The 27,264-nt window shown below is 39.9% G+C and overlaps 1 pseudogene; it reads left to right on the top strand.

The window, feature by feature from the left end:
• Positions 1-27,264, top strand: part of LOC130871358 (zinc finger protein 431-like) — an 80,786-nt pseudogene that overhangs the window by 36,877 nt on the left and 16,645 nt on the right.

Genomic DNA, 27,264 nt, shown 5'->3' with positions numbered 1-27,264 from the left:
ACCTGCCAATTGACAAATTCTCAAATTTCCTTTTATAATTAATTCAGAAATGTTTTCTACATAACTTTTTAATTTTTTCCTTTGTTTACATGGTAAAAAGATCCATTCTAAGATAATATCTTCCCTCTGCATGAAAATTTCTGAAGGAGAAATTCTGGAAGGCAATATGTTTAGAATATAATTAAAATGTAGATTCACCCTATCCATATGTGCCTTCTAAAATTTCTTCTCTATGACCATGAAATCTTTTTCCACTTCAGCTGCTAATTCTCTGAACTATTTAAGGTTTTGTCACCATCTAAGGTTTTGTTTAAATAAATTATTAGATCAGGTGTTATCCCAACATCTACTCTTAGACTTGAAATGTCTCCTAGCAATGTTTGAAAATCATTAAGATTCAACAATTGGTCTCTCACAATTTGTACCTTTTTGGGTTTAATTTTCTGTAAACCTATTTTGTAACCTAGGTAATTGACAGAATTTCCTCTTTGTACTTTTAGGAGCAATTTGTAACCCCATTTAGGCAAAACTTTCTTTACTTCTTCAAACATTCTTTCTAAAGTATCTGCATTTGAATCAGATGACAAAATGTCATCAATGTAATGGTAAATTATAGACTTAAATTGCTTGTATTTATTTCCAATGGCTGCCTTAGAATGTATTGGTACAGGGTGGGGTTATTGAGCATTCCCTGTGGGAGGATGGTCCATTGATATCTCCTTGTAGACTGAAAATTTTTATAAGCAGGCACTGTGAAGGCAATTTTTTTGGTCTTTTTCTTGTAAAGGTATAATGAAGAAGTAATCCTTTAAATCAATAACTATGAAAGGCCACCCTTTTGGTAATAGAGAAGGCAGAGGAATTCCAGACTTTAGAGGACTCTTTGGTTGAATTACCTCGTTGACAGCTCTAAGATCTGTCACCATTCACCATTTTCCAGATTTATTTTTTTCACAACAAATACAGAAAAATTCCCAAGGCTTGTAGATTCTTCAATATGGTGAACAATAAGTTGCTCCTATACCAGCTGTTCAAAAGCCTACAGTTTGTCTTCTGTTAGAAGCCATTGTTTAATCCATATTGGTTTCTCAGTTAACCATTTTTAATGCAGGGCTGTTAGTACCTCTGAAAGTTTGCTAGATGCTTTGGGTTCTTGTACAGCCTAAATGGCTGGTGACTTTTGTTTATAATATCTTATTATATCCTCCCAAGAAACATGAGTTTGGGGGACTGCAAGAATGTTAATCTGGGAATTCCACTGCTACAATGGGTCATGACTCCAAAAATTCACTGCAATTTTAGTTAATATGGCCTCAGTCTTCCTTTCTGTCTTGGCCTAATGCATTCAACACATCTCATGCTTTATTTCACTAGAGATTGGGGTCTAATTCCTTGGAATTAAATATATGCCTCTTGAAGAGACCAATTCAGATGCCATGATTCTAGAGTAATAATACACATGTTCACACCCATGTCTATCAATCACAACTTCATTTATTCACACTCTTAGCTTTGGTCAATGATCATTTATACAAGTCTGTCAGAATATACATTTCCTACTTTCTTCTGAAGTTTTTTATTCATGCTCAATGTCTATTCCATCACTCAAAACAATCTGCTTTTTTTCCTTAGTCAATGGGTTTTTTAATTTTCCTGGTGAGACATGTTCTCCACATTGACTGGGAATGGTTGAACCATGTGGATCATGGGGGCCTGCAAGAGGCCCCCCCAAGGAATTTCCTCATGTTACCAGATTTCTTTGCTGTAGTAAGAGCTGCGGGCCTCTTCCCACAGCCCGGCTCATGGTTGCCTGGCTAGCTTATGCCCCAAAATAACGACACACAAACTATATTCTTTTAAACACTGCTTGGCCCATTTCTGTTCATGTGTGTAGCACCCCAAGGAGCGCTTACCGGGAAGATTCTAGCCTACGTCCATCCTGGGTCGGAGCTTCATCGCATCTGCCGGGGAGAGGGGAGCATGGTGTCTGCTCCAGAGAGCAGAGCTGTCGAGTCTGAGCTCACTTCCTCTTCCTCCCAGCATTCTATTCTGTTTACTCCACCTATCTAAATTCTGCCCTATCAGATGGGCCAAGGCAGTTTCTTTATTAGCCAATGACCTTCCTCCATCATTTCCCCTTTTTCTGTTTAAACAAAAAGGAAAGGCTCTAACAGCAAAATTACATATAGCAAAACAGTTATCAAGTAAGAATTACAGTTACAATATTTACATCTATTTTATCTTTATCATAACTAAAGAAAACTATTAACTATCTATCTATTCTTCAACTCTATCAAAGACTCCAGAAGGATATAATATTACCTAAGCAAACAAGAAATAAGCAACTTCTAAACTCTAGAAATGACAGAGACATCTCGCTGCCTGGACAGTCACCCAAAGTTTCTCTGTACCGTTGGGGCATCCATCTTCAGCCTAAAGGCCCATAGTATCCAGAGACTTTTCCATGAAGCAGGAAATTTCAAAGGCAGTTCAGTCACTATCTGCTGTGTCCTGCAGAATGTCTCGCAGACTCTTTCATAAATCAGGAACCCTGAAAGATCATCTCACCTTTAGGCAAGTTCAGCAGTCCTCTCTCTGCGGGTTCTTTGTGTCCAGTTTATAAAATAGTCCAGGCAAGAGCAGTTTCTTGCCCAAATGGCTATCAAACTCCATAAGGATCCTCTTCGATGCCCATCTTCTTCTTGAAGTAGATTGGTGCTGCCAGGAGCAGAGTGTCTCATTGTCATGAAAAACCCTAAGTTATTAAAACATATAAAATACCATATTCTCTAGCCTTTGAAAGATATGATGAATGCCTATTTGAAATATATGCATGCACATCTAGAAAATCTAACTAACATGACTACAAACTTGACTATTATTGATAATTATCCATTAACAACCTATAGACATTACATTTTTAAGTGAACTACACAATCACAATACCTTAATCAATATCAGAAATACATATACATATAATAAAATTGTCCTTAAATTAATATCAGTAAACCAAGATTCATATCAATGCAAATTATTCACATCTATATCATCTCCCCCTTTAAATGTAAAAGAACATTTATAAACAATATATGGGAACATGGGCGCAGTTTTTTCTCTCCAAACTGCTTCCTGCTGAATGGGGGCGCTGTTATTCAGGTCTTTTATGGGATAACCTGTCTGCTAGGTTCATCTCAGTTGGCAGTTGAGCGAAGCAATTTTTTGAAGGTGTTCACAGCAACTCTTCAGGAGGGCGTGGTCTATCATACCATATTGAAATAGAAGAAATCCACAGGGTCTCATCCTCTGTGAAAACAAAAGAAGAAACTCTTTTCCAAAGTATCATATCCTTAGATCCAAATTCTGAAGTCAAGGTATTTTGAAAATATCTATCTTGGATTAGTTCAGCAGCATTTATAAACAAATATCTTTTAGCATCTGTTGCTCCTTCCTCAGCATTAAAACAATTCAAAGAGAGCATAATAGCATACAGTATCAAGATTCTCTGTGTATTTTCCATCTTTGTGCAGCTTTATTTTAACTCTATTTTGTTTATTTTTACTTTTGTTTTTTCTGTATATCTTCGTCCTGGAATAACTCTTTAGACCAGGCTGTCCTTGAACTCTCAGAGATCCGTCTGTCTCTGCCTCCCAGGCATTGGGATTAAAGGCGTGTGCCACCACACCTTGAAGTCACAGAGGTCAATCTCCCTCTGCCTCCAAAGTGTTGGGATTAAAGGTGTGCACTACCACACCCAACTACTCTCTTTCTTCCTTATTTTACTTTTAAGAACTTTAATTTTCAGCCTGTATATATTTTTAAACACACTGTAAATCATTTAAAGTTTTCTTTGTCTTTGAATCTCTCTTTACTGTATATCTCTCTTTTTCTGACCACATGAGTCTTTAATTTACCAAGCAATATCAGTAGGATGAAAGCCGTGGCTTTGACGGCTGGATCCAGCCATTCCTTAGCTTTCCAGCCTCATGGCGGAGATACCGGCTGTAGCCATGTTTACCACCACAACTCTGTGGCGTTTCAAGGTCCTTGCCAGCAAACAAGCTACAACACTCAAATGCTCTCTCTGTAGCTGACCTCCTGCCTCAAAGAGTCAGAGTTTGCCCTGGCAGGATGGCCCACAAAGCCAGCATTTTAAAACAGCACAACTTTTTCCTGCTACGGCTGAAAACTGAAAAGCATGCCTTCAGCTTTTCACCAACACCGTTTTAAGTGTTTCGTGGCAGGACCTCTTAAATGAGCTGCAAGGTTTTGCAGCTGAAGCTGAGTCAGGAAGCCTCTCTTAGATGAGAGCGCTTGCTTGCCTCTAGCAGGCAGAGCAGACCCAAGAAATTGCTGCTACCAAGAAAACATGCTTTATTCTTTCCCAAGCTTTCTCAGGCTTTCTGTAGATTCAGTCATCCACGTCTGGGCGCCATCTGTAGTAAGAGCTGCGGGCCTCTTCCCACAGCCCGGCTCATGGTTGCCTGGCTAGCTTATGCCCCAAAATAACGACACACAAACTATATTCTTTTAAACACTGCTTGGCCCATTTCTGTTCATGTGTGTAGCACCCCAAGGAGCGCTTACCGGGAAGATTCTAGCCTACGTCCATCCTGGGTCGGAGCTTCATCGCATCTGCCGGGGAGAGGGGAGCATGGTGTCTGCTCCAGAGAGCAGAGCTGTCGAGTCTGAGCTCACTTCCTCTTCCTCCCAGCATTCTATTCTGTTTACTCCACCTATCTAAATTCTGCCCTATCAGATGGGCCAAGGCAGTTTCTTTATTAGCCAATGACCTTCCTCCATCACTTTGCCTGTCTTCTGTTAACCTACATTCTTTGTTCCAATGCTTCTTATAAGTATTTGTCACAGTGTCTGAGCAGCAGCAAAACCCTTAGGCTACTCTCCTCATACCTGAAGAGGGGCTCCCATCACTACTTGTAATATTTCTTTTTTCCCCTCAGGGGAAAATTGAGGTCTCAGTTCTCAGGTTCTTTCAACATTTCAACAGCAGACTTAATACCTCATTGGCAATCTGAGTTCATTGTCCAGAAGTAAAAATAGTCAAGTGTTCAGTCTGTGCTTCTGCTCTGGTTACAAAGTAAACAGGACTCACTACATCTGGAAGTTTCTGTAGCAATTTTATAAAAAATCTAGGAATCACAAGTCATCACCATGATCTTCTTTCCCTTGTCAGACTGCAGCATGGTGTTGTGAGTCAGGAACACTGGTTCAGGTATCCCTTTCCTTGGCCTGCAGCATGGTAGTATGAGGAGGTCAATACCATGAGTTCAGGAATCTCTACTTCTCTTGTGGAGTCATCAGAAGCTACAATATCATCAGGCTGGTACTCCTGTGCTGGAGGCATCAAACTAAATGGTCTGGCAGTGATCTTGCTTGATCCTTATCCTGTGAAAAAACACAGACATACCTTCAACCCCATATTAACACAGGATTTGGTCCCTTTCATACTCCAGTGCAAGAGTTTCTCCACCTTTCTTTAGCAAAGGTTGCCTTTGTGCCATCATGCCAAAATCTGCCCACAGCAGACTGCTCATTGACATCCATATCCAAGAAATTCAGTGTAAAAAGTGCATGATTTAAGGCATTGTGTGGCATTTGAGGATATAATTCTCCCACGTTTATTTTCACAAGTTGTGCTTTCAAGGAGCCATAGGCACGCTCCCCAATTCCTTATCCTTGAGGGTTATAAGGAATACCTGTCTTATATTCAATATTCCATTGGGAACAAAATTGCTAAACTGCTTTACTAACATATCCAGACCCATTATCTAGCTTTATGATTTGTGGGGTTCCCATACATGAGAAGCATTTTAAGCAATGAATTATTACATGCTTAATGGCTTCTCCAGTTTGTACAGTGGCCATCAAGAATCTGAATGTGTATCAGTTGTCACATGCACATCTCTTGATTTTCCAAACTCTGCAATGTGAGTAACGACCATTTGCCATGAATGATTAGGAAGTAGTCCTCAGCAATTTACTCCCAGATGAGGTACAGGTAAATACTGTTAGCATATATCACGTTGCTTAAAAATTTGGCAAACAGCTTCTCTTGTTAATCTAAATTATTTTCTTAAATTTTTACTGTTTGAATGACACAGAGCATGTGCTTCCTGAGCAAGCTCAACCTGAGATACAGCAATTATTTTTGTTAAGTTTATCAACTGAAGCATTACCTTCCGCTAATGGACCAAGAATATTTGAATGCATTCTGCTATGCCCTACAAAGCATGGCAATCTACATTGTTGTATGGCATTTTGAATTTGCTGAAATAGCATCTTAACATGTTTATTGTTAGCCCCAATATATGGAACGGTCCCTAGGACATGGACAGCATTAAATATATATCAGCAGTCAGTATATTGATTAAATGCCTTTGTTGCAAAATGTTGAAACACTATAGACACAGCTCGCAGCTCAACTATATGAATTGAGTAGTAGTCATGGGGAAAGAGTTGCGATCAGGAAGTTCCTTAAGTTTGGCAATAGGATGAAGGTTTTGGGATTGTTTGTTTGTTGGTTGGTTTTGTTTGGCTTTTTGTTTGTTTTTGCTTTCTTCCCTGTGAGTGAGGGATTCACTGTATAGCACAGGCTCACCCCTACAATATTCTCTCCTTTACCTTCTTGATTCTGGGGTTGTTGGTGTACACCACCACACCCAGCATAATGAAACTTTTTTTCAGCATTAAAGATTAATCCTTGAACTTGCTTAGGAACACTCTTACTCCTGAGCTATACCTCCAGTCTTATAACAAAACTTTCAAAGATACAGCTGATCTCAAAGGGTTTCAGCCCTTTCTCTCAGAAGCAATTCTGGATTTCTTACACTTTGCTCAGACTTTTTCTGCGATCCCACAAAAATCCAACAGGTATGGTCTCCCATGGTTAAGTTGGGGCCTGACCAAGTTCCTCCCCTCTGCATTAGGACTGAGCATGGCATCCCACCATAGGGAATGGGCTCCAATAAGCTAGCTCATGCACCAGGGATAGATTCTGGTCCTACTGCCAGGAACAGTACCTTCTTTAGGCCAGCAAGAGAACTAAGTGAGATGACTCACCAAAACTGCCTAGCATAGTGCCCAATACATAATTCAATAAGTCTATGCTAGGGGCTGAGGTAGAGCTCAGTGGTAGAGACAATGCCGAACAGAAACAAGACCCTGGGTTTACCAAGGGGCTCCACACAAGTAAGTAAATGGATGTCAGCTAATTACTACCATATAGTTGTCAATAGGTTTAGCCTGATCCAGTCACTTCCACAGAGACCTTCTAAGACCACAGTGTAAACCCGTGCCACCCTCCCCAGTACAGCTGCTCTCCATTGGAACACTCTTTCCAGTGTATAACCTATCTTTGCATTTACCTGGTTATTGCCAGTTTTCTCTGATCAGAATGTGATAGACCCACATGATGAGGACAGGGTCTGCTTTCCCCCCACTACCTCCCTAGTACCCCAAAATACCTGACACACTAAGTTTAGCAGATATTTTCTGGGATCCTTCAGAGATTTGGTTTTGTTGTTTAGATACAGGGTCTTACTCAGTATTTAGGCTGTCCTTAAACTCTTGGCTATCTTCCTCCCTCCGCCTCCTAAGTGCTGAGATTACAAGCATGAGCCACCACCCACAGCTAAGAAATACAGTTTTTTTTTTTAAGACACTGTTTGGGCTGGAGATATAGCTCAGTGGTTAAGAGCACCTTCTGCTCATCTAAAGGTCCTGAGTTCAATTCCCAGCAACCACATGGTGGTTCACAACCATCTGTAATGAGATCTGGTGCCCTCTCCTGGCCTGCAAGCATGAATGTAGGCAGAATACTGTATACACAGTAAATAAATAAAACTAAAAAAAAAAAAAAAAAAGACACTGTTCATGTAGCCCAGGTTGGTCTTGAATTTGAGAGATAGCCAAAGAAGGCCTTGAACTTTTGATCCTTTCAGTGCTAGGATTACAGGCAGGCACCACCGTGCCTAGTTTATGTGGGGCCAGGGATCAAACCCAGGGTCTTGTGCATGTTACCAAAGCACTCGGCACACTGTTTGCGGTTGTTTTGAGGTTTGTCCACTTATTGAGACAGGATTTCTATATTTTAATTTATATATCTACATATTTAATTTATTATATATGTATATATAAAGTGATGGACTCAAGATCCTCATAAGTACTTGAATTGTAGCCATGTCTAATCACAATATTCTCCGAAAGAATGAATAACAGACCTAGGTTTGTGTCTTAACAGTAGAACACTTGCCTAGCATGTACAATGTTCCAAGTACAACCTGCACCACAGAAAAGAAAAAAATCCACCTGCCAAACCTGGATTCATATTCTTGATCAAGACATGGGCAAATTATTTTGCCTCCCTCAGCCTCAGTTTACCTGCCTATAAAATGGGGGCAATAAGGCTGTTTGGCAGGAAAGCCTGTGCCCTTCCCTGGTCAATACCCAGACTGCTTTCCAGACCTTGGGAGACACATAGAACTTGCCGTGTCGGTTGGGCGGTGGTGGCGCACGCCTTTAATCCCAGCACTCGGGAGGCAGAGGCAGGCGGATCGCTGTGAGTTCGAGACCAGCCTGGTCTACAAGAGTTAGTTCCAGGACAGGCTCCAAAACCACAGAGAAACCCTGTCTCGAAAAACCAAAAAAAAAAAAAAAAAAAAAAAAAAAAAAAAAAAAAAGAACTTGCCGTGTCGGAGGAGTCATTAAATGCTATCTTAGAGAAAAGCAGGGAGGAGAGAGGGGATGGAGGCTTGGCTTAAGGAAGGAGTGAGATGCGCATGATCGGAAACGGGGCCGGGGGGGGGGGGGCGGGGGGGGGACTGCTGGTTCCTGCCGGACCCTAAGCCTTACTGTCAGATAGTACTTCATAAGACTCTGCCACCTCCTTAAATTTTTTCCGCAGCAAACTCATTATCTGGGTTCTTGTCCGGGTACCACTGCAGAGCCTTCTTCCGGTACCTGCAGGAGAAGTGAGAGAAGCTGGAGAGTCAGGGAACTGATGTGGGTTCTTCCCACCAGGCAACTGAACCACACTCTCTCTTAGTCCACCTACCCTTTCACTGCTCCGATTCAAGACCGCCCGGGGACTGCAGCCACGTTTACAGGGGGTTCTCTCCCAGCTCTGTGCCAGGCGTATGAGCAGATCCCTCCGGGCTCATTGGATAGAGCTATCTAGAGCCACAGAGTGTGAGGACTTTGGCATACCTCACAGAGCCTGTGCATTTTAGCACTGCAACCTGGGCATGCTGGAGGAGAGGGGTATCTGGTGGGATTGTACAGAGGGCTCTGAGATGGACAGCACTTTTTCCTTCGCTGGACTTGGTCCTAGTAATTTCTCAAGGGTCCCCTCCCTCCAGGCAGCCCTCAAAAGGGCCCCTGGTGCTGGGGGTTGGGGGAACGGGGGTGGTGGGGAAGAAGAGACTTTAGCACAGTACAGGCACTTAATACCTTCTTGATATCATCAGCAGACACACTAGGCGGCAGAACTTGAAGTCTAGAATCTCTTGTAGGATGCTATGGCAACTCAGCCATCAGGTTTTGCTCCTCCCGGCTCCGGGAGAGAAGGGATCAGGCCCAGTGAAGCACCTGGGCTCCCTGTGGCTGCAGCCCCTGGTAAGGGGGTCGGGGTGCAGAGGGCGCTACAAGGTGGAAGACTCTCCTGTATCCAATGATTAGACTCCCTCACAGCCTTATCCTGCTCTGCAAGCCCATGACTGGGGTTATTTGGCCACAGGCCTAGAGAGCACTGCCCAGACCCCCTGACTCCAGTAGCCCAATCTGAGGTTCTCAACCTGACCCAGCTGTGGCCGCACCTCCTCTACACAGTCTCGACCCTGCCCCCCCGCCCCCCCCACCCTCTGTGGAGGAACCGCCCAGCACTCACAGGCAGGCTAGTGGCTGCTGTGTGGGGCGCGCCAGGCTGGGTTGTGTGTGCAAGAATGTAGCAGGGCTGCAGAAACTACTCGAGACCTAGTGAGGGCCAGCTCTGCAGGTCACACTGGAGGGGGAAGGAGGGGGTGCTGCCGGGACTGCTGGGAAAGGGGGAGGAGCCATCTATTTTAGTTTTGCAGCCAGGAAAAGTCACTCCCAGGTGGGACTTGGAAGGCTGAAGTTTGCAACATCCTTCCAGTCATGACAAAATCGCTCAAACACAGGCAAAGAGGCCGGCCGCAAACTAGGTGCGGGGGTGGGGGGGGGGGCTTATCCCTCTGTCGCTGTCATCGAAATACACTTTATTGATCCCTGAGTACTCCCCCTAGACCATCACCTCCAGGACACACCTAGTCTCCTCTGGGCCTGACTCCTCCCCCTTTTCATAGCCTAGCTCCAGCCCTATGTCTTCAAAAGAGGCTGCCGTCTCTTGAGTAGGTCCAGAAATTTTTGTTTTATATCCTTTTCATCATGAAGAAGCTTACTCATTTGCTATCTTCACTCATGTCTGATGGTGGACATTTCTCCATTGCAGTTTCTGGTTTGTGAGAGATATTAAAGTGTTCTGTACATTTAACAAATCCTTTCAATGAAGCTTATGTTGTGCCCTTTGCTTTCTCTCTGTAACTTTTGTACGTCTTCCACTGTGCTTTCACTTAGTGAGAGGTATTTTTCTGCTGAAATATATAGAATGAGAGGTCCATCATCTAAGTGAAACATTATTTACTTTAATATTAGGCAGTGTGTATTCATGTTTTCTAAGTAATGGTGTCTGTGAAAGAATGATGAAATTTTTCCCTGGATTTCTTTTTTATACTTTCACAAATTCCCTTGAAATGTCATTTGCTATCCAGACTAGTTTGTATGTCGATAATTAGTTATGAATACATCTGAACTCATAATCATCATGGGTCAGTCTCCTGAATATAAGTCCAATGGTGCATGTTAGACCCCAACATTTGCTGTTTTGTCTACATATTTCATCAAAAGTAATTTTAAAATATAAAATAGGATAGAGTATAAGAAACATTACCTCATATGTGTGTCCACAGCATCATTTTCATCAAACTGGTAGAGATCTAAAATGTGGGATAATCAGTAATCAACTGAATATTTCACAATATAGCGTGATGTCCTGTGGATATGTGTACATTATTTGAAGTTCCCTGCATCTTCCTGTCCCCATTAGTTATCCATTTGTCACTTCATCATGAAGTGCTTCCTTCTAAGGGAATTATCCAGAGATGCCAGGTAATGTAACATCAATGAGATTTGTTTGAAAAAGTTTCTTTTATATGTATGTGTGATATGATTATGGAATTTTAGTCCTGACACATATGTGAAGACCATCAGACAGCTTTTTGTGGTGAACTCCTGGCTCTCTTCATATGGTGATCAAGATTAAGTTACCAGACTTGCATACCACACACATTTCCCACTAAGTCAGCACCCTGATTAACTGAAACATTCTACCAGGAAAATGTTGCCTTTTTTTCAGATTGTAAACATGTTTTTGTTGAAGGATAGAGGAAAAACAACAACTTAAATAATAAAACCTGTTTTCAATTGAAAATGATAAACTGCTATCTCTTCTTTTGTGTTTTTCCCCTTTTTTTTTGTAGAATGTGTTATCCTTAGGACTAAACACTTATTCTTTTTTTTTTTTTTTTTTTGGTTTTTCGAGACAGGGTTTCTCTGTAGCTACGGAGCCTGTCCTGGAACTCACTCTTGTAGACCAGGCTGGCCTCGAACTCACAAAGATCCGCCTGTCTCTGCCTCCCGAGTGCTGGGATTAAAGGCGTGCGCCACCACCGCCCAGCTAAACACTTATTCTTAACATCTCAGAACACCAATGAATACCATAATATTTCTCAGTACATAAAGTTTGTTGCTGCTGTCTGATGACTTGAGCTTTCATTGTATATACCAAGTACAAAAGTGGAGGTAAAAGTGGAGGCCATCAGAGGGAATCTGATCCACTTTAACTGGAGTAAAAGAGAATTGTGAGCTGTATTGTGGGTTCTGGGAGACAAAGTCAGGCCCTGTGGATGAGCAGCCAGTGTTCTCATCTGCTGAGCCATCTATTCAGCCTAGTGAACATGTCATTATAGCAGTGAGGTATGAATGGGTGATCCTGAGTTCTTCTTTGTCTCACTTCTTATGACCCAAAAGAAATACAATATGGATAGCATCAGAAACTAGCTTAGAAATATGAACAAAAATGTCTTTGAGCCCAAATCTCCATAAAACAATGGAAGAGTACAAAAGATTTTCAGGAAAGAATATGAAAATACAAGTGTCTTTAAAGTGACAGACCCTTGGTGAAACCACAAAACTGAGTTTAGCCCAAAGTTGGTAAATAGTCAGCAATGGGAGACCACAAGGACACAGGGCAGGTGGAACCCTGCTGGAGTTTATGCCTCCTGTGAGGAGAGACAGGGAACTTGCAGGCATGAAGAATGACTTTTCTGAATGTGATCAAAGTCTGTTTCCCTGATGACTGTAAAACTTTTAATTAGGAGACTTGAATGGTGGTGACTTCAAATGGCATGAAGATTTTCAAGAAATTCTGGTACTTAAAAAGAAGTCCACAGGATGGCTCCCATCAAATATAATCCTTCTTCCTTAAAGTCTTCCAAGTATTAAAAAAAGTTTTTCTTTATCATTGAGTCTCTAATAACTCAAGTGATTAGGGCATAGTTCTGAATTTATTCTAAAAATAGTTAAACCCAGGCTTACAGAGATAAGTGCTTTTATAATGTAGTTAACTATAATCGTTTTTTTTTTTACTCATCCCATCTTCCTTGTGCCTGACTAAATGAAGCTGGAGCAATCTAAGTCAAACATGGTGGCACAGACATGTAGTCATGGGACTAAGAAAGTGGAGGCAGGAACTTCAGGATTTTTAAGTTATCTGAGATGAGAATGGTGAATAGAATGTGGAGGGAGGCCCAGAGTTCCAAGAAAGACTGTGATTGGCTGAGATCAGTGTTCAGAGTGTTCGCTGCAGGGCTAGAATTTCAGAGTCATTAATTACACCAGCAAGTGTCTGATGAGGTATTTGCACCAAGGGTTTTCAAATTTTGAAAATGTTTCCTACCCAAGGAAGCCTAGGTCACTGTGGGGTCAGATCATTTTGTTCTTTAACAACAAAAGTTTTCCTTTAAATGGGAGAATTTGACCAAGGCAGGGATGAACTAACTAACTGAGTATCCAATGGAACATGTTCAGCCCTGGAACTATATATACACAACCAACAGAAATGGCCTCAGCATGTTTTACAACATATTTGCACACACTTAGTCACACATGCTTAACAAGGAAGAAATTGGAAGGCAATAATTTATGAACCGGTGAAGAGAGAACAAAGAAGGTTGAAAGTGATATACTATATTTTATGTAAAATGTATGAAAATAAATTTTAAATAAAAAAGCAGCTGTAGAGACAGCTTATAAATTAAGAGCATTATCCTTTGTTAAAGAGGAAAAGGATCCCTTGCAAGAAACCATGGTAGCTAACCATCTCCTGTAACTCCAGTCCCAAGGGATCTGATGCCCTCTTCTGGCCTCTTTGGTACTGTGCACAGAAAATGGCAGGCAAACACCCACATACCAAAGACAGAGGGCAGGTCTGGTTAATCTGAACTTCTGGTTCTGTAAGGAAGCAACTGTGACTTTAAAATCTAGCTAGCCCTCTCAGAGGAAAAGGCAGCCTTATTATAACATTTGAAGAGCTCAGCAAGCCTGTTCATTTAATAACAGCATTCGCGGTGGGGACTGATGACTTTTCCTTGAATTTTTTTCCCCTGTTTTTGTGTTATTTCCCTTTCATATGTGTGAGGATTGTGACAATGGTACATCTTTGAGATGTATTAGTGTCACTCTCAATTCTATAGAAATATTGTGAAATCATGGCATTTCTCCCCTTCAAAAAGTTATTCACACCAAAGTAGCCAAGCAGTATATGGGTACCAAATTACCTTCTCTCATGCATCTACAGCCTTTTTACTAAGGCAATTTTCATACTTAGATACTTCTAACATGTTCTTTTATGTACTGGTTCATTTTGCCATCAACATGACATACAGGGATATTAACAAGTGTCTTTATGATTCACGATATGTTGTGAGAATTTTCTCCCCAGCAAAGGTGGGAAAAACAATTGTCTATCCCATCCCTGTAAGTACCAATAACATTGCAAAGTACAACTTCACCAAAATCCACACAGGGGAACCAATGAGTTTTTTTGAAGTTATTAATGAACATGGTTGAGGAGATACTTATAGGAGTTTGAATACTGTGGCAGTTTTAATCAAAATGCTCTCTATAGTCTCATAGGTAGTATTATTATTAGTCAGTGGGGCCTTATTGGAGAATGTGTGGCCTTGTTGGAGGAAATATATCACAGTTTCTTTGTGTTTCCTGCTGATCTGGATTTAGAACTATCAGCTTTTTCTCTAACCCAGGTCTGCATGCACACTGCCATGCCATGATGATAATGGACTAAACCCTCTGAAATTATAATATTGAAGGTATTTGATTTTACTGTGAATACTTAGATTTAGTTGTTTCCTGGAGAAACCCGACTCTAGCTGTGTTGTGTTTCAGACTGTTACAGGAGAGAGGGCCTTGTTGGTTCCTGGCCACTTAACTCTGAAATAAACACACAGGAACTATATTAATTAAATCACTGTTTGGCACATTAGCTCTAGCTTCGTATTGGCTAACTCTTACATCTTAATTTATTAATTAAATTTTTATTAATCTGTATATCACCATGTGGCAGTGGCTTACTGGCAAAGATTCAGCATGTCTGACTTTGGTGGCAGCTCCACAGCATCTCTCCCTCCACCTTCCTTCTCCCAGCATTCAGTTTCCTTTTCCATGCCTACCTAAGTTGTGCCCTACAAACAGGCCAAGGCAGTTTCTTTATTCATTAACCAAAAAAAGCAACACACAGACAGAAGGACCTTCCACACCTTCAGACCTAGCACACATCTTTTATCTAAGAGCTTTCTGTTTGAATATTGTAAACATGATTAAATAAAAATAACTCCAGGACCAGACACAGAACAAGTAACCATTTGACAGGAGGAAAATTTTATAGGTTCGGATGAATTGGGAAGAAGGATGGTGAGATGCACAAGGAATATAAATGAAGACCACTTAATAAGAAGAGGGTTATTTGGGAGATCTTCATGTATCATTCCTGTACTATTGGTAACAACAGAAAATGAAGGGCAAATGAACACAGGACATGCAGAGGCAATCAACTTCAAAGGGTCTTTATAATATTCTGCTCATTGGTATGTGAAGAAGAAACATTACATATGAAGCTTTCTGTAGGAAAAGTTGTTACAGAAATAAGATGCAAATGTGTTATTATTTATTTTGCTGGTATGTGAACTTTCTGCCAATGAACCATCAGGAATGGAACAGTAAAAATAAGCAGCAGAATAATTTGTTTTGTTTTTATTTAAATAATGACATAAAATTTTAGTTTGACAAATATGTAAAGTACTAGACAAGTGAAGATTCTCTTCATTTTTAATAATAAATTAACCCACCTTAGATAGTAAGAACTTCATTTTTGCTTTGAAGAATGTATTTAAAATTTTAAGATTTTTATATATTAGTTTTTAATACAGCATATAAATTGGTGCAGCAATGCTCCATCATATTGCATATGTATTGATTATTTGATTATTATGCAAACATTTGATTTTCTAAAGAGTGGCAAGAATATTCTTTTTGAATTAAATGAGGAAGAAACACTGTAATCACACATTTCAAACTAGTGAAACATAACACAACGAAAATGACATGGATTTGTTTCCTGCATGATATATATTTCACATTGATGAGCAAAAAACTCATGATTTTACAGATTATTCAACACCCAAATGTGAGCTTTTCATAAGCTCTTGTGTAATGGTCATATTGTACACATACAAGGAACTGTATCTCTCAAAATCATTCTTTCTCAGTCTTCATTATTTTGCTTCTCTTTGTTCATTTTGTTTCCATTCTTTGCATTTTCATTTAGGAAATGTTGTATTAATATTTGAAAATTGAAAATAAGTTCTCCTCTCATACAGTTCATCACGAACAAGAGTTTCCCCTTTCTCCAGTTGTCCTGGGTTCCACCAAGCTTCTCTCCTCCCCGGATCCATCCCCCCAGAGGTTTCTCTTCAGAAAAGAATAGGATTCCAAGAGTGGCCAAATAAGACAAAAAAATGATACAAAAATCCAAAATGAAAGCCTTCATATTGAGTCTGGACAAGGCAACCAAATAGGAGAGAAAGAATGTCAAAAGCAGGTGAAGAAGTCAGAGATTCACCGGTTCCCACCATTATGAGTTCCACAGAAACACCAATATAACAGCCACAACTCCATTGTGTATACGTATCACATTTTCTTAGGTGGAAGCAGGAGTTTGACATCATGTATCTTCCTTAATCCCTATTCTCTTGAGGATTTTTATTGTTGTTGCATTTACCATTCTCTCCTTGAATGCAGTACTCACCTGCAGCTTACAAGACTTGCTCATCAATAAGATTTGGGGCCCTAGTGTCTCCTACATTGTCTTAGTTTTCCTTTCCTTGCAGAAAAAAAAACATTGACTAAAAACAATTTCAGAAAAACATATACATCAAACCTTATACATTAAGTTCCATCGTGAATAGAAGTTATGGCAGAAACTCAGGCAGGTAACTGGAGACAGAAACTGAAGCAGAGACCATAGAGAAACACTGTTGAGAACAGTTAGATTTTCTTTTAATCTAGCCCCCTATTAGAATGACAAAAAGTTGTTGGTTTTTTCCTCTTTACTTCTTAATTTTGGGGATCCAACACCTAAAGCATGATTAATAAAATGCCAAAGACAGAAGTTGGATTTCAACCTGTATGTCAGAAAAGTAAATCAGATAGTCACTGGCTCTTATCTTGACCTAAATCTGAAATGGCAAACCAGCTTCCAGCAAGTGCAGAATGAGACTGTCAGAGAGCCATCTTGTCCCATTTTATAATCCTCTCTAGATCTGGGATTACAGGTGTGCTCCACTGGAATTAAAGGCATACATTGTCCAGTTCCATGGCAACTAGTATGGCTACTGGGATAAAGGTGTATCTTCCCACTGACTGGTCTATAATGCTGACCAGTGAGGCTGTTTTACTCTCTAATCTTAAGACGAGTTTGTTAATTTATTTATTTATTTATTTATTTATTTATTTATTTATTTATTTATTTATTTTGGTTTTTCGAGACAGGGTTTCTCTGTGGCTTTGGAGCCTGTCATGGAACTAGCTCTTGTAGACCAGGCTGGTCTCGAACTCACAGAGATCCACCTGCCTCTGCCTCCTGAGTGCTGGGATTAAAGGCGTGCGCCACCACCGCCCGGCAAGACAAGTTTATTTATTGAAATAGGAATGAAATTCCAATACAACTACACAGCTTCCAAATATCTCACACACAGAGAGAGATCTATTCCTACTTATAAACATCTGTCCTTAGCTTGGCTTGTTTCTTTTCAGGTTCTCTTATATTATCTCAACTACCTTTTTTCTCTGGGCTTTTATCTTTCTCTTACTTCTGTAAACCTTGCTTTCCTTTTTATTCTGTGTTTTGCTGTGTAGCTGGGACACTGGCCCCTGATGTCCTCTTCTTGTTCTACCTTGTTCCTTTCTCCTCTACTCCCAGATTTCTCTTTCTATGTATTCTCTCCTATGCCAGGGTCATTCTTTTTCCTCTCTAGCTTTTTGACATTCAGTTCTTTATTAGTCCATCAGATATTTTAGATAGGCAAAGAATCACAGCCTTAAAGAGGGAAATAAATGCAACATAAATAAAAGCAACAGTAAATCTTTGCAACATTAAAACAAATGTTCCACAGCAGAAAGAATAAAACCCACCTTAAAATGGTATTCCCCTCCAGCTGACTGGCCTGCTCTTCGTGGTTTGCTCAGCTTACTTTCTTAAACCACCCAAAATCACCAGTGCAGGTGTAGTACCGCTCATAGAGGGCTGCCCATCCCAAGTTAAGCACTGGACAAGAAAATGCTCCGTAGACTTGCCTTCAGACCACTCTGATAGAGGTATTTGCTTGACTAAGGTTCCCTCTTCCCACCTGACCCTACCTTGTAGCAAGCTGGAAAATAAAAGCAAACTTCCAGCATATACGATAACAGATACAAACAACCATAACATTATTCAAAATATGAGTGCTGGGTTTCCATATTATGTCCCTATGCTTTCTATGCAGGCAGCATACTGACAGCCATCTCCCTATCACCAATGTGTATTGTTTTCAGGGTGTATCAAACCTGCATAGGGACATTGACATAAGCAATCCCACTGCTATTGATGGTAATCAGATGGAATGTATAGATTGATTCTTATGTCAATAACTAAAAGAATGGTCATTTAATTAAAGGAAGGTCATGAACCTACTATTTCTGCATCTATTGACTTTTCTTGTCTTTTTGTTCCATGTTATAATTTCTGTTATATGTCTTACTCATTGCTTACCTTTCCTTCAGTATTTCTGGGGGGGAAATTAGGTACACAGTGGAGAGCAGTGGATGAAGCAGTAACAGAATTTATGACTGCTTAAATGGCTGGATCTGCCATTGAACACATGTATCTAAGCTACATGACACTTGATTATATTTTTATAATCAGAACTCTTTTTCAACTAGCATCATTATCACTTGGACAGTACACCATGAGAAGAAATCATCTTCATAGTAATTCACATGTAGAAATTCCAATATAATGAAAAGATTCCATGAGCCAAATCACTACATTATAGGCAGTGGTCATTTCTCCACATCCTGTGAATTCAATGATAAGGTAATCCTTTTTTATTTTACTCTTCTCTTCAATTACATAAACATACATATCCAGATGTAAAATTTTGTAGATATGTATGAATGCCTCTTCTTTTCTGTGGTAAAACAAAATGTCTAAGTCAATTTCTGAAAGACTTTAATTTGACCCTAGGTTCCAGGGGTTTACAGGACCACTTTGAAAGCAAAGGCTTTAACTGACCTATTACCCACTAAAAGTTTTAACTCCTGTATAAAGAAAGCCAAAAAGAAGAAAACTTTATCACACTGATTACCCTTAAAAAGATGCTCTGGCCAGACTGTATTGGCATAACCCTTTAATTAATCCCAGCACTCAGGAGGAAGAGACAAAATAATCTGAGTTCAAGACCAGCCTGGTCTACAAGTGTCACATGGCAGCTACCTTGGGAGCCTAAGAAATCACATCCTCAGCATTCAGCATTAACCAGGGACAGGAACTTGAAACAGTGTGGGGATACTCTCTCAGGTATAACCTTCATGACATATTTCTTCCAGGAGGACATTGTTTCCTAAATCTTCCCAAATGTTGCCACCAGTTGAAAAAGATTTATTTCTCTAACTTCAAGTCTACATGAACCCATTCATAATGCAGAAAAACTGCAAGTAAGCCTTTAAATGCCTCAACACCTGGGTTACAGGAAAGAATGTTCATAGAAGACAAACATTCATGTGTGAAAATTTGTTTGCTTAAACATTGGATTTATTTTAGTTATGTGATGTCATTGTGTCTTTGTGAGGTATGCGAATACTCGTGGTTGTTCCCAAAAAGGTTAGACCCTTGTGTATTCCTGCAGCATGAACTGTAGGATATTCTTAAAAATTGGACCATAGGGGACCTGGAGAGATGGTTCAGTGGTTAAGAGCACTGACTGCTCTTCCAGAGGTCCTGAGTTCAATTCCCAGCAACCACATGGTGGCTTACAGTCATCTATAATGAGACCTGGTGCCCCCTTCTGGCTTGTGGGCACACATGGAAGGAATGCTGTATACATAATAAATAAATACATATTTTTAAAAAATTTGGACCATATTGTCTGGCAATGAACTTGATATACCTGCTTGTCCATGTATATAGGCCTGTAAATATTTTAACAACTTTTTGTATTATCTTGATATCAGCTAAAAAGAAAAAATACTGCAAGAGAAACAACATCTTTGTGTAAATTATTTGGCAAAGACTTTAGACATCACAGTTGTCTGTAGTTTCAAGAAATTCTAGTTTCATGTCTTTTTCATTTTGAAGAAAGTTAATTATTTACTATCATCACTCAAGACTTATGGAGATCACAGCATTGTTGTATCTAAATTGCAGCATTTGACACAGATATTAAAATGTTCTCTACATTTAGCAAATCTATTTATTAGTGTTTATTTTGTGGTCTTTGTGTTCCTTCTCTGAGTCTTCTACTCTCCTATTGTGCTTTTTCTTAGTGATAGGTACTCTTCTGCTGAAATATATAAAATGAGATGCTCATCATCTAAGTGTTACATTGTTCATTTAAATATCATGCAGTGTGTGATCATGCTTTTCAAGGAAGAGTGTCTGTGAAAGGTTAGCAATTGTTGTTGCTGGTTTTGTTTTTCATATTTTTCTTTTTTTGGAAATAGAATGTATATTTTATTTATTTATTTTTGTTTTTACTTAAAAATTTCCACCTCCTCCCATTTCCCTCCCTCTCCCCCCATCTCCTCCCCCTTCCTCTCCAGTCCAAAGAACAGTCAGGGTTCATATTTTTCAAATTCTCTTGAGATGTTGTTTGTTATCCAGCCTATCTTGTATGTCAGTAATTGGTTATGGCTATATTTGTACTAATAATCATCATGTGTAAGTCTCTTGCGTGTAAGTCCAAGGTAGATGACATACACCAATGTTTGCTGCTATGTCAACACCTTTTCACAAAGTTAGTGTTAAAGTGCTTAATAGAAGAGAATGTAAGAAACATTAAATATCTCATATGTGTATCCAAAGCAATCTTTTCATCAAATGTGTACAGACAGGATAATGTAAATAGTCAGTCATCAGTTGTATATTTCACAGTAAAGCTTGATGTCCTATTGAAATGTATATGTTATTTGAAGTTCTATTCATCTTCTTGTGTCCATTAGTTATCAGTTTCTCACTTGTCATGAAGTGCTTCCTTCTAAGGGAATTACCCAGAGATGCCATATAATGTAATATTAATGATATTCATTTGAAAAAAAGCTTCTGTTCTATATATATATATGTGTAATATGATTATGGGGTTTTAGGCCTGACAGGTATGTGAAGACCATAAGACAACATTGTGGTGTTGACGTTTGTCTGACTTCATATGTTGTTCAAGATTAGGTTACTAGCTGGGTGGTGGTGACACACACCCTTAATTCCAGCACTTGGGAGGCAGAGGCAGGTGGATCTCTGTGAGTTTGAGGCCAGCCTGGACTATAAGAGCTAGTTCCAGGACAGGCTCCAAAGCTACAGAGAAACGCTGTCTCAAAAAAAACAAACAAACAAAAAAATTAGGTTACCAGTTTTGCATACCGTATACATTTCCCTATAGCCATCACCCTGATAAGTTAAAACATTAAGTCAATAAAATGTTGCCTTATTTCCAGATTGTAAACATATTTTTATTGAAGGGTAGAGGAAAACAGCACAGTTGGAATAATAAAACCTTTTTGCAATTGAAAATGATAAACTGCTATCTCTTTTTTTTCTTTTTCCTTTTTTGTGGAATGTGTTATTTTGAGGACTAAAAACATGTTCATAACATTTTCTCAGAACCCCAAATAAATGCTGTCTCAGTGTGTAAAATTTGTGGCTGTTAAGCCTGATGACTTGAGTTTCTCATTGTGTATACCAAGTGAATGCTAGGTACCAGTGGAGCCTCAAGAGGGTATCTGATGCCCTGCAACCGGAGTTAAAGAGAGTTGTGAGCTGTCTGGTAGGTTCTGGGAAACAAAGTCAGACCCTATGGATGAGCAGCCAGTGTTCTCATCTGCTGAGCCATCTATTCAGCCAAGTGAACATGCCATTATAGCCGTAAGGTGTGAATGGATGATTATGAGTTCATCTCTACCTTACCCCTTATGACTCCTCCCCCAAAAATACAAGATGGGCCTGGCAGTGGTGGCACATGTTTTTAATCCCCACACTTGGGAGGGAGAGGCAGGTGAATCTCTGTGAGTTCAAGGCCAGCCTGGTGTACAAGAGCTAGTTCTAGGACAACCAGAACTGTTACACAGAGAAACACTGTCTCAAAAAACAAACAAACAAAAAAATACAAGATGTATATAATCAGAAACTAACTTAGACATGGTGCATAAAGATGTCTCTGAGCCCAAGTCTCCACAAAACATGGGAAGAGTACAAAATTCTTCAGGAGAGAACCTGACAATACAAGTCTTTAGAAAGTGACAGACATATGATGAAACCACAAGATTAGTTTTGCCCAAATGTGGTAAATAATCAGCAATGGGAACCACAGAGACAAAGCCTAAGTGTAACCCTGCTGGAGTTTATGCCTCCTGTAAGGAGAGAAAGGGAACTTGCAGGCATGAAGAATGACTTTTCTGAGTGTGATCATAGTCTGCTTCCCTGATGACTGTAAAACTTTCAATTAGGAGACTTGAATGGCATGAAAATTTTCAAGAAATTTTGAGACTTAAAAAGAAGACACTCTAAGGCTTGGACAATCGGGTATTTACAGAGAGCTGCGGAGTATTGAATGGTTAGTGGGGTTGCTTTGCTTATGGAAGCCAGATCAAATGGCCAGAGGGCAATATTGGGTGCACCTGAGGACAAGTTTATTCTTACTGTGCTCTCTGAATCCACTCAGTTGTTGGGTGTCAGGGACCAGCCTCAACAAAAATACCTCTTGCCAGACTAGAGGCATGAGGATTCAGGAAATATTAGTGAACAATATAAAGACATGAATGGAAATAATAAAATGGGAAACATATAGGCTAATATCAGGAGAGAATTCCAGTGAGAACTGACATTCTCCCGTGTTTAATTTCCAATTGTTTTAAATACCCCTGAGGAGAAAGACAAAAGACGACATCAACACGATACAAGGAAATAAACAGACCAATTGAAGGTTGCGGCCTACATTCATAGTTAAACATTCTGTTGCTAGAACAAAGAAAGTCACACTTCCACCCTAGATCAAAATATTCTGTAGGCAAACCACTCTGAATCCAACCTTAACTTCTTAAGGGAACTGGAACTTAGTTGGGTCTTCAGACTTTTGTTTGAGTGAGGAACAGATCTATTTCTCTCTTCAAGGACTACTATAGCTAGCTATTAGCCACAACTGTTGACAATAACCTTGAGAGAGCTGAACTCTGTGTCTGACCTACTTGTAGGTAGGCCTTTGTCTGAAGTCGAAGTCCCCACCCACTCAATCCCTATAACAGGCACGCTTGGTGGAAATAAGGATATTCTAAAGAGACTTATCTCTCCCCGTGGCTAACAACTAGTAAAATTGTGGATCCCATGAAATTTAAATTTGCTTAGGATTCTCATTCTGGGAAAAGACTGAGTGAGAACCCAGGGTGAAAATTTCCTGAATGAAGAACATTCCTCCTTATCTGACCACATTGCAGGGGAAACAGGAGGTGAGAATCAAGGAGAGTTTTGCATATCGAATAATCATTATAAGACTCCATTAAATTACTTATTTTTGATATATTTTATATTCTATCTATACCTGTTAGGAGACCTAGGGTGAACTTGTTAACTTACATTTTCATCACTGTTCCAAATTAGTCAAACTGGACGAAAACCATGTTTTTAATTGTTATTAAGAATTTGCTTTGGTCTTTTCTACTGTTTTTATTTTTCAAAAATTATTGAAATTTTTTACTCATTTTACATACCAACTTCAGGTGCCCCTCCCTCCTGTCATCCTGCTCCAGCCCATCTCCCCCCCACCTCACTCCACACTCACTCCTCCTAAAGGGCCAAGGCCTCCTATGGGGAGTCAACAAAGCCTGGCACATTAAATTGAGGAAGGAATAAGCCCCACGCCCTCCATCAAGGTTGAACAAAGAGTTCCACCATAGGGAATGGTTTCCAAAAAGCCAGCTAATACATCAGGGGTAGATCCTGGTCCCACTACCATGAACCCCTCAAACAGACCAAGGTACACATCTGTTGCCTACATGCACAGAGTCTAGTTTAGTCCCATTCAATCTTTCCAACAGTTGTTCTAGTGTCCATGAGTTCCCATGACACTTAGATCAGCTCTCTCCATGAATGTCCCCACCATGATCTTAATACCCCCACTTGTTCACATTATCGTTTCTCCCTCTTTTTGACTGATCTTCCAGAGTTCCATCTGGTGCTTGACTGTGGATCTATGCACTTGCTCCTTACAGTTACTGGATGAAGGGTGTTTGATGACACTTAGGGTAGTCACCAATCTGAATGCAAGGGAAGGCCAATTCAGGCACCCACTCCACCATTGCTAAGATTCTTAGCAGGGATCATACTTGTAAATTGCTGAAAATTTATCCAGCACCATATTTCTCCATAAATTCATGATTGGTCCCTCTTTGAAGATAACTCTTTCATTTCTCTCCCACTCCGTTCCTCCCCCAACTTAAACATCCTGACCTTAAACATCTCCTCACCAAATTTAGATTTTTTTCTTCAGTACTTTATCTCAAAGCTATTTGAGAAAATATTTTCATGTAACATTCAGTTGTTCTTAAAGCTTGGTTTCAGCTATGTTGCACCCCAAAACACATCTCTCAATATTAAGATTGAAAGAATTTAAACTAGTTGGGCTACTGGGAGTCGACTGTCTTCTTAATTATTACCCTATGTCACAGTCTCTACAGTTGTTCAGGAGAAACTCATATGTTCTAGCTGTGTGACACTTGTTTATATTTGTATCATCAAAATTCTGTTTTAACTAACATTATTATTATCAAATATTCAGTATAGCATAAGAAGAAATCATCTTCATAATAATTTACAGGTAGTAATTCCTATAGAATGGGAGGCTTCCATGAGTCAAACACACTACATTATACACAGTAGTGATCTTCCCACACACATTCTCACCATGCCAGAACCCACAGAATGATAGCAGCAGCAAACATGTAAAGACACAGAAGAAGAGAAACATATTCTGGGATCCTCGGAGTAGGGGCTTTGCTTATAGAAGACTCACCCATCAGAAATTCTCCTTCGGGTGTGCTGATGCCTTAAATTACAATTGCCACCTGCTGCTCCTCTAACATGACACAGGCAATTATTAAAACAGTCATCTCAAAAAGAGATAACTGGACTGGGAAGTGGTTGCACACGTCTTTATTCCCAGTACTTGGGAGGCAGAGGCAAGAGGATCTCTACGAGTTTGCGGCCAGCCTAATCTACAAAGTGAGTTCCAGGACAGTCAGGATTGTTACACTGTGAAAACCTGTCATGAAAACAAAAATTTAAAAGCCCTATAAAATAAACCATAACTGGTAGTAAAGTAATGTCTCATTTGGCTTCCTGTCCATTTGGAAGACAAGGAGCCACCTTGCCATTATTCCTACATTTTGTCTAATGTAAGCTGATTACTTCACATCTATCCTGGGAATTCAGGTGGGTCCCCCTTAATAAGGTGCTACAAGATTTGATAATTTTCCATCCCGATTTTGGTCTAGCTTTGATGTGATCAATTTTTATCATGCTCAGATTCATTCTTTGTGAACTAGGAATGTTCATTCTGTGTCATAGCATTTTGGAAACAGTAGTCTCACTTAAGTATAAGGTAGGGTGCAGTCAGATAAAAAGTAGTTGTCACTGTCTAAGACTTGGATAAATGTGTTGGTTAGAACATATGACATCCATAGCCAGATTATTTTCGAATGAGTGTTTCCCCAGTTGATAGACTTTTTAGGAATGAGTAGTGTTGTGACTTTTTGAAAAAGGTGTGCCCAAGTGGGTGGACTTTAAGACTTCAAAAGCCTGGAGTCATGCACAGTATACTCCTTATGTCCTTCTTGAGCTTCCGTATGTAGGCTCTCAAATTTTTTCTTCTTTGTTTTGTTTTGTTTTGTTTTTTTATTTTTTTAATTAATTAATTTATTTCTTTATTAAAGATTTCTGCCTCCTCCCCGCCACCGCCTCCCATTTCCCTCCCCCTTCCCCGATCAAGTCCCCCTCCCTCGTCAGTCCTAAGAGCAATCAGGGTTCCCTGCCCTGTGGGAAGTCCAAGGACCACCCACCTCCATCCAGGTCTAGTAAGGTGAGCATCCAAACTGCCTAGGCTCCCACAAAGCCAGTACGTGCAGTAGGATCAAAAACCCATTGCCATTGTTCTTGAGTTCTCAGTAGTCCTCATTGTCCACTATGTTCAGCGAGTCCGGTTTTATCCCATGCTTTTTCAGACCCAGGCCAGCTGGCCTTGGTAAGTTCCCCATAGAACATCCCCATTGTCTCAGTGTATGGGTGCACACCTCGCAGTCCTGAGTTCCTTGCTCGTGCTCTCTCTCCTTCTGCTCCTGATTTGGACCTTGAGATTTCAGTCCGGTGCTCCAATGTGGGTCTCTGTCTCTGTCTCCTATCTTCGCCTGATGAAGGTTAATATTCAGGAGGATGCCTATACGTTTTTCTTTGAGTTCACCTTCTTATTTAGCGTCTCTAGGATCACAAATTATAGGCTCAATGTCCTTTATTTATGGTTAGAAATCAAATATGAGTGAGTACATCTCATGTTCCTCTTTTTGGGTCTGGCTTACTTCACTCAGGATAGTGTTTTCTATTTCCGTCCATTTGCATGCAAAATTCAAGAAGTCATTGTTTTTTAGTGGTGAGTAGTACTCTAATATGTATATATTCCATACTTTCTTCTTTGTTTTCTAGGCAATCATTGGTTTTAGCTGTCTAGATCTCTAAACCTAATTTAATGCTTTATTTTATACATTGTCTTAGACATGGTGTATCTTATACAGAAGTGTTCTGTGGAAGATCAGAACACAGAAATCTCCCATTCCAACTATAGAAACCAGGGAGGAGCTTTGTCGTAAATTTAGTTTTAGAGCGAATCTCGTGCCTTTGAAGATAGAAGTGATCCCAAGAATTGCAAGACTTCGATGAAGAAAGTATACTGTTATAAACATTCTAATTTATTTTTATCCAACCAACATGAAATTATTTGGAAAATCTCTCTTTTTCAGCAGAGTGCCATGCTAAGAATGATGGTCCAAAGGCTCAGGATTAAATATGTATGAGTACCTTTTAAAAACTCAATATGTGGGCTGGAGAGATGGCTCAGAGGTTAAAAGCACTGGTTGCTCCTCCGGAGGTTCTGAGTTCAATTCCCAGCAACCACATGGTAACTAACAACCATCTATAATGAGATCTGCTGCCCTCTTCTGGCCTGCAGGCATACATGCAGGCAGAACACTATATACATAATGAATGAATTAATAAATATTTAAAAAAACCTCAATATGTGCAGTATTATT

The sequence above is a fragment of the Chionomys nivalis genome, chromosome 3 (genome assembly GCF_950005125.1).
Source record: "Chionomys nivalis chromosome 3, mChiNiv1.1, whole genome shotgun sequence".
Classification (NCBI taxonomy): Eukaryota; Metazoa; Chordata; class Mammalia; order Rodentia; family Cricetidae; genus Chionomys; species Chionomys nivalis.
The sequence above is the reverse complement of the archived record's forward strand: the minus strand, read 5'-3'. Positions and strand labels throughout refer to the sequence as shown.